Below are 8,573 nucleotides of genomic sequence, written 5' to 3' on the forward strand. Positions count from 1 at the left end.
AAGCTACTTTTAGGTAGGTATCATGTTACTTGTAGCTGAAATGTCCTACCTAATACAACAAGGAAGAGGACATGAGAAACTAATTACCTTGGCCAAAAAGACCACATTGCAATCAGCAAAAGAAAAGAAGATTATAGCAGAGGAAAGGAAGAAATATTATTTACTCATCATGAGCAACACACTTTATCAAGAGCCATATATGAAATACACCATTTAATCCTCACCAAAACCCTATAGAAATATAATGAGGGGGGCACTTGACGGGATGAGCACTGGGTGTTATTCTGTATGTTGGTAAATTGAACACCAATAAAAAATAAATTTATTTTAAAAAAAAGAAATATAATGCATATTTTATTTTGTAGAAGAAAATTCAAAAAGGTTAAGTAACTTACTCATGGTCAAGTAGGAAGTAGCAATTTTGGTGTTTCAACACAAGTTGGTATGACTCCAATGTCAGGAGAGATCTGCCACATTACATACATGCAAAGGTGGTGTTCCATTAACCCATCTTTTTGTATGACTGTGTTCCTCAGATCTCTTCCTATGAAATTATTTTTCTAGGGAATATTTAAGACATGAGGAAAGGCAACCGTGTTCTCAAAAAAATAGGGAAAGCGTACGATAAAGGGACAACAGCAGAGCACTTGAGAGCTACCGGGGAAGACTTCAGATTATATACAGAACAGACCTAGACAAATACTGCTCTTTGATTAAAAAATACACAAATGTACTCTTGTATACATATGCATTTTCAATATTTTGCAGTTTTTATTAACCATAAGCTATTTGATATATTTATGACATAATTAAGGAAAACTTTCACAAATAAATTAGATCTATTTTTGGCTGGATAACAATATATCTATTTACTTTTGTTAGACCTTGGAAATTTCAATACACTGTAATTGTATTTCTAATGACAGAAGATTCATCTCAGCTCATAGTGTATGCATTTCATTATTCACCACATCTATATTCCAGTAAATGAACTTGTTCATTATACATTGTAATCTTTCTGTTGCACAATGTTTCCATTTTTGAAAGCCATGTAATCACTTCATTGTGGTGTTGGCAACTGTCATTATATAATATATAAAATTTCAAAAGGATGCAATTGAAGGATTTTGATCTTGCAGCATAAATATATGCATGACATGCAATACAAATAAACTTATTCCAGATGGTTGCTTAAAACAGATAAATCAAATTTCCCAGTAGTAACAAACTAAATCTGCAACCAAATAGAGTTCTTTCACTGATAAAATGCCCAGGCATTCATGTTACTCCAAACAATAAATGTGACAAAACTGAGGTGGGTCATGATAAAACTAACTTGGATTTTTCTGGCTATTTTAAGAGTTTTTTTGGGGGGGGCTACTGAAGATGAAGGCCCTCTAACCTGAGAAAGTCCAGATTTTAAGTTCAATTCTGTTATATTTCAAAGACAGGCAAGCTCGGTATGTCTGCATTTCACGGGAAAAGAAGCAGACACAGTGAGTTTAATCCACCAACATGAGGTTGGCAATACTTTTCCCTTCCACACACCTTCTAACTATATTTACAAGGCTTTCAAACATAGGCAAAAACAGAACACTACAGAAAATGTTAACTAGGAAAAACATATTGGCTCAGTAAAACAAATAACCCTCAAAGCCAGAGAACTGCATGTTTATTGACTCCACCCCCGTTAGCCCTGCCTTGTGTGGCCCAAGTGCATTAACAAACAGCCCAGCTCTTTCTGCTCTGTTGCTAGCGACCTTACTGCTTTCAGCAGCTAGTGAAATTAAACCTCTTCCAAATAATTCTCCTGTGCACAGACTGTAAAGTGAATGTAAATTAAAGTAACACATTACCCGAAACTTCAACTTCTTTAGAAAGCTGCCTCCTAGTCCCACTTTTACAAATATTCTTCATTTACTCCATATGCAAACACTTAGGAGTGGTTCACAGAAACCCACCTTTGCCTCTGAACAGTCCTCATTATATAACCAACTGACCTGGCCACAAAGCTCATATATGCTTCTGAGTGCCCTCATACCCATGCTACTGACATGGTTCAAGGACCAACATCTTTCAAGGCTCAACAAACTTTTGTAAAAGAATTATTTCCAATGAATAACAAAGGATGGCGAAAATACCAATAGAAATGTTGGTGAACAGACCAGGAGGAGAGAGAAAGAAGCAAACAGCCAACAAATATAAGACAAAAATACATCTATTTCAGTAGTGGCCAAATAAAGGCAGATAAAAAAAATAGGTGTGATCAAAGTTGATCAATTTTTTTTTACATAATATTGTTTTATCTTGGAAATGCTGAAGAAAAATGGGAGAACTTCAACTGTTGCTGCTTATTGTGGTAAGTAGTGGTAGTGAATTGGTACTTACTAACTGACCTGATAGCTCCCTTTCCATTACTAAAAATCTTCCTCTCAGAAGTCAGAGTTACACACCACTGTGACCACCCACTTTAAGCCACAGAGCCCCATCAATGAGGAAGCATGGCTAAATTTTGACCATCAATCAATTAGTCCAAACCAGAAACACTAGGGACATTAAAAATTCTCAATTTACCAATAACATTAGTCAATGCCAAATTATACCATCTGGTACTTAATATATTCATTAATCCTCATGTAGGATTATACTACAAGTAGCATATTCAATCAATTTCTCACATCATATCTAATAGGTATTATAATAGTATAAATATTCCATATGGGAGGGGTCTATTCACCAAGTGACGCTTGACAAATGTTTGTCTATGACTTTCATTAATGCCTAACAAGGTCATGGTTAAACTCCAGCACACAGTGTGAGACTATAATCCTATGGCTTTTTATGCAGAGATATCTCAAGCAATTCATAGCATACCCCCCATTAATGTAGGATATAAATACTCATTAGATAATCTTCGATAACAATTCTGGAAGTAAATATGATTATTGTATTACATCCAAAACATCTGCAGAGATACACCAGTGGCCAATGCAGGCCCAGATACACGAAGGAAATGCCTAACACTGTCATTTGCAACCATTATCTTTTCTCACTAGCATCTCTGCCTAGGTGAGTCCTTTAAATTGAATAGAAGCAAGATGTGTGAGTTGCTTGATTACGTGAAATCAGGCTGCACAGAGTCCCACCTGATGTCTGGCTGAGACTCATCACCACCTTTTAGGAAACTTGTCATTTTTTAAGAAAAAGGAGCTGCTATCGCTGGGCAGCCATGACTGTTATCTGCACTGCAGGTCGCTGGCTGAGCCACATTTTCTGCTAATTAAATTCACTGTGGGAGATTCCTAACGCGTGTCTCCATGGGAAATGGATCTGAAAATCTGGATGATGCCCCTAATTGCTTCTGGTAACAAGGTTATGAAACCCAGGCTGTCATACCTAGGGAAAGCTGAACTCAGTTAAGTGGGTCTATTCTCACAGACCATATGGGTTTCTTCAGCCTACAGCTGAAAAAGCTAAAATAGGGCTCAGCTGCAACTGGGCACTTTCTGAACAAGGCTTGTCACGTTGCACTTTTCAATTACTTACCTGGAAACACAGCAAGCAAGTAATTGTGAAGAAGCACAATGGTAAATCAGCAGATACTGTTTGCCTTACCTGAGTGGAAGATCACCTCTGGCCTGATCTATGGCAGGGCTACTCAAAATGTGGTCAACAGATTGCAGCACCAATGTCATGGGGGAGCTTGTTAGAAATGCAAATCCTTAGAGACACTGACTCACAGTATCTGAGAAGTGAGCCCAGAAATCTGCCGCTTAGCAACTTCCCCACTAAAATTTGAGAAGTCCTGGTCTCAAATACACTGGATTACAAGTCAATCAAAGAATGTGGCTCTCTTCCTGGCTCAGTCACCAAGAGAGTTTGCCCTTGGGTGTGGGGGGTGCTCATTTAGCCTCTGTGACCTCAGTTTCTTCCTTGTTCCAATTATTTACTGCTGTGTGAAGGTTGTGTGAAGGTAACGATGGTTTTGTGAGTTGAGTGGACCCAGCCGGCACGTTTTCACTTGGGGTTGAGGTCAGGTGGCAACTGCACAGGAGTCATTTGAATGACTGGCTCAACTGGAAGTTCAAGATGGCTGTTGTATACATATGCTTGGCATCTGAACTGGAATGGGTCTCATGGCTAGCTGGGCATGTCTCTCTCCACATGGTCTCTCCACATGGATAGCTTGAGCTTCCTCATAACATGGTTGCTTCAGAGTGTTGGACCTCTTACATAGTGGCTAACTTCCCCCAGAGTATGTATTTAAAAAAGGAAAGCAGAAGCTGCAAGGTCTTGTTAAGATTTAGGCCTGAAACTGGCACAGTGCCATTTCTGCCACATTCTCTGGGTGAAAAGCAAGTCATGGAGTTAACCCAATCTTAAGGAAAAAGTGTGGGATTGTATAAGAATAGGATTTGGAAGGCATCTTTAGAGACGAGTTGGTATACTCATTTATAAGATGAAGGAAGTGGACTTTACTCCTAAAGGTTTTTAGTCTATGGTTTTTATGGCTTTCGTAGTATATGATTCTCTGATATGGGCAATACCCATATTTCTTGGAGTCCATTACATCTATCTCGAGGTGGCCTATTTCTCCATAATATCACTGCCACTCATTTTGCACTAAGCACATGCAGTCTTGCATTATGATTTACCTTATAAATGTTACTCTGACTTCCCAACTCGATTATAAAATCCTCAAGGCCTTTATGCCTCCTTGAAACTCCATTACCTAGTGCACTGACCTATATATCATATTAGGCTTTCAATGAAGATGTGATAATGATGATGGTGGTGATGATGATGCTGATAGAATCACTGCTATTAAATTATCCTGTCGACTTAAATGAGTACAAAGCAACCATTTCCAAAGTTGAAAAATAATATCAATGCCTTTGTAATTTTTTACAGTTTTTTTTAAAGTACACTTCCTATGATGGACAAAATAGAACTGTAAATATGATTTCCTTTGAAGTACAGTTTGCTTTAAAGATATACTCTCCTTTTTTATTTTCTGGTACAAAAGGGACACTGTTCAGTGGTCATGAAACCACTTCATTTTCCTCCTAGGCATACAGGAAGGCCACCTTTCTCACCCCCTTAAAACTAGGTAGGACCACAAAACTGAATTCTTGCGCATAATTCTAATCATATCCCAGTACAATCCACAAGACTGAAAAAACTTGGTCCCTGATTTACTGCTTAGAGCACTGCTACCAACCAAAAACGACCTTTTTTGCATTTTGCATGAGTAACAATTACAGTGCCATTGAGTCAAGACATTGGATTGTTTATTTGTTATGGCACTAACCTACATTGACTGGTATATCTACTTTATTCCCAGAGTCAACCCCTTGAGTCCTTGTCCTACATCAATTCTTTAGATTGGCATTTAAATTGAATATTTTTTATCAATAAATCTATTTCTACATCATTTTAATGGGAACCTATAAATGCGTTGTTTAGATATTTTATATTTTAATCAAATTCACAGTATTGTGAATTTAGTGCATTTCACTACTGAAACAAATTGATTGACCTTGACAATCAATTTCTGCAACATATTTTCCACAATATCTCCAATAAGATCTCATAAGCAAGCTGTGTATATTTGATTCTCCAGGTTTGTTATCTTTGCTTATCCATCCTTCATCTTATTCAATCATTTATTCAAAAACCATTTGTGAGCACCTGCTATGTGTCAGACATTATCCATGCAGAGGAGGCCAGGATAAACAGGACATGGGCAGAAGAAAGACAATCACAACACACCGAGCTTGGAAGAGGGGGCGTATGAAGTGCAACCAGAATATAAAAGCTGGTTCTCCTAATGACAATGAAAAGGCAGAGGCATTTTTACAAAGGTCGTGGCATCCATACTGAGTTTTGACAGGTGAGTAGCAGCAGTTCATCAGATAGAGAAGGCAGTAAAAGGTAAGTCAGACCAAGTAGGAATATGAAAAAGGCCCAAAGGTGGGAGCCATCATATCTTGCAGTATGGTCCTTATAGCAGTCTAATAATCTGGTTAGCATGACCCCAGAGATGACTAGATAATCAATTAAAATTCAGGAATGATTTTTAGCTGGACAGCCTTGTCTTAACCACAAGAGTGATACATAAGGTTTGTGTTCATACCTGATCGTTCTGGGATTTACATTGTTTAACCCCAAGATTGAAGTGAGGCACCTGGCCCAGGTGAGGTGATTCCTCATATATTTCCACCTAAACTTAGAGGAATGACTTACCCAGTCTTCTGTAAGTAAGACTGGTCTTCAAGTTAGGCCTCCCAGAGATCTACCATGAGGCTCACTTATTCATACATTATGATTATCCTCTACTGCACATTCCTTTGGTGAAGATGTTGTACCCAGAAGATTGCACCTCCATCCTCCTTGGGGAAGATGGCTAGTCTCTCTCTGCCTTGAGTGCTGACTGTGGTCAACTTCTCCCTGTATCCTTAAGTTCCCCCAAATAGTACCAGAAACTATTATTTCTGCCCATTGAAGCCAACAAATATTATTTGCAATTCAGTGGTGCTGCACAGGACACCGTGTGTTTGGGGAAACTACAATTCAATTGATATGGCTAGGAATACATTGGTGATTTGTAAAAAAAAAAAAAAAAAAAAAAAAAAAAAAAAATATGTAAGAAAAGGAAGTCAGGGACCAGATCATGAGGAATGTTGTACACCATGCTAAAGAATGTGGATGTAATCTTATTAGGCCAAAGGGAACCCAGGATATGGGTGTGACATGAGAAAAACAGAGTTGCAAAACCAAAACAAGAACAAAAAACCTTACTCACACTGGAAGGGAAATGTAACATAAGTCAAGAGGAGATTCTTGAAAAAAATCTGCAGAGATATTTAACTAAAGGCAGCAGTGGAGAAGAGACTATATATTTCCAAGATAATGAGGAAGTAGAATAAATCAAGGCTGATAATTTTAAGTTTAAAGAGGGAGAAATCTGGGATGCCTTCAGAGTATATGCCATCATGGGGGACAATGGCAGTGTCATAATGTCATTAGCCAAAATTGAAGCTAAAACTTGGAAGAAAAGAAAGTAGTAGGAGTGGGGGAGATGATGAGCTTATATTTAGTATATTAAGTGTGAGAGGACTTTGAGATTCAAAGGTGAAAATTGTTGCCAGTTGGAAATGTGTGCTAGAATTTTTTTTTTGTAAGATTGTATTTATTTATTCATAAGAGACACAGAGGGAAAGGCAGAGACATGGGCAGAGAGAGAAGCAGGCTCCCTGTGGGTAGTCTGGTGTGGAACTTGATCCCAGGACCTGGGGATCATGACCTGAGCCAAAGGCAGATGCTCAACCACTGAGCCACCCAGGTGCCCCTGTGTGCTTGAATTTAAAACTGATGTCTGTCTTGGTAGGAAAAATGGATTTGGGAATCATTTGCACACAGAAATGGTAATAAAAAATTATGCTGTTGACTGAACCAGAGGTAGAGAACATGATGAGCAGTCATCCAAGCACACAGAATCCTGAGAAAAAGAAGCATTAATAAACCAATGGAGAGAGAAGATACCCCAACAGAGATCCAAGAAATGTCATGGAGGCAGAGTCGAAGGAGGAACACTCACACAAGGACCTTCCTTGGGTCTCCAAATCCCCTTCATCCTTCAAGGTCTGGCTGAAATTCTATGTCCTTCATAATGTGAAGCCTTACAGTGTTATCTCCTACCCTACATGTGTCTCTATCACGTCATACACCAAATGTTACCTAGTATTGTCATCTCCCCACACAAGCTCTGGGGAAGCTATCCCCCTAGATGGATGCTCACAGTTCTAGGCCTACAATTTATTTTTCACCGACCCCAATGGGAAAAGACGTCCTTACTCTTGGTGATTGTCAGCTCTTGTTAGCACTCATCAGACCACATGCCTATCTTTAACCAATCACTGAGACCTGGGGCGGGGAGAGGATGCTGGGGGGAGGTGCTAAGCTCCAACTGGCCAGGGTAGATCACATGACAAGGAAATGGGAGCAGAGCCCACTTCACCCTGGAAGGACACCGATGTGAAGCAAATGGCATACATCCCCAAAAAAAGAAGGATTACCAGAAAAAAAATGAAAATTGATATTGGATAAGCAAATAAGAATTTTGCGTTGTGAGGCCCATACATGCAGTGGGACATTCAACAAATACATCTTGACTGCCTGGTCTCGAGCCAAAAATGTCCAAGTTGCTCTCATCATTAGAAGACAAGGAAACCTTATCAAGAGAAGTGACTTTTGTTTATGTGATAAGGAGGAATCAGAAAGAAAAACAGCTGATATTTGCACCCACTGGCACCCTGATTGGTGCCGGAGGGAGTGGAGAACAGGTGAGAAAGAGACAAGCTGGAGTGCTGAGGACAGTGAGGAAGGTGCAGGGCATTTGAAGGTGAGTGGAGACAGGATGCCTTGGTTTGAAAGCCACCCAAGTTCTAAGGCTTGGCAGTGAGAATAACAAGCTTGGCTGTATAAATCAAATCTACATTATTAGAAAAGTTTGACATTTGCTAAATTACCAATGAAAACTTACCCTAGTTGTTAAGCAGAACCAAAAAATA

At 39.0% G+C, this 8,573-nt stretch overlaps 1 long non-coding RNA gene across 1 annotated transcript in view; it reads right to left on the reverse strand.

Annotated features, from left to right (window-relative positions):
* The window catches only part of LOC140617847 (uncharacterized), an 81,152-nt gene extending 73,485 nt beyond the window's left edge, over nt 1-7,667 (reverse strand). The window contains exon 1 of the long non-coding RNA XR_012017993.1: nt 7,601-7,667. This is a non-coding gene — a long non-coding RNA (uncharacterized lncRNA). The remainder of the gene's footprint in view (nt 1-7,600) is intronic.
* Between the last annotated feature and the right edge of the window lie 906 nt (nt 7,668-8,573).

This window comes from Canis lupus, chromosome 26 (genome assembly GCF_048164855.1).
Source record: "Canis lupus baileyi chromosome 26, mCanLup2.hap1, whole genome shotgun sequence".
NCBI classification, from domain to species: domain Eukaryota; kingdom Metazoa; phylum Chordata; class Mammalia; order Carnivora; family Canidae; genus Canis; species Canis lupus.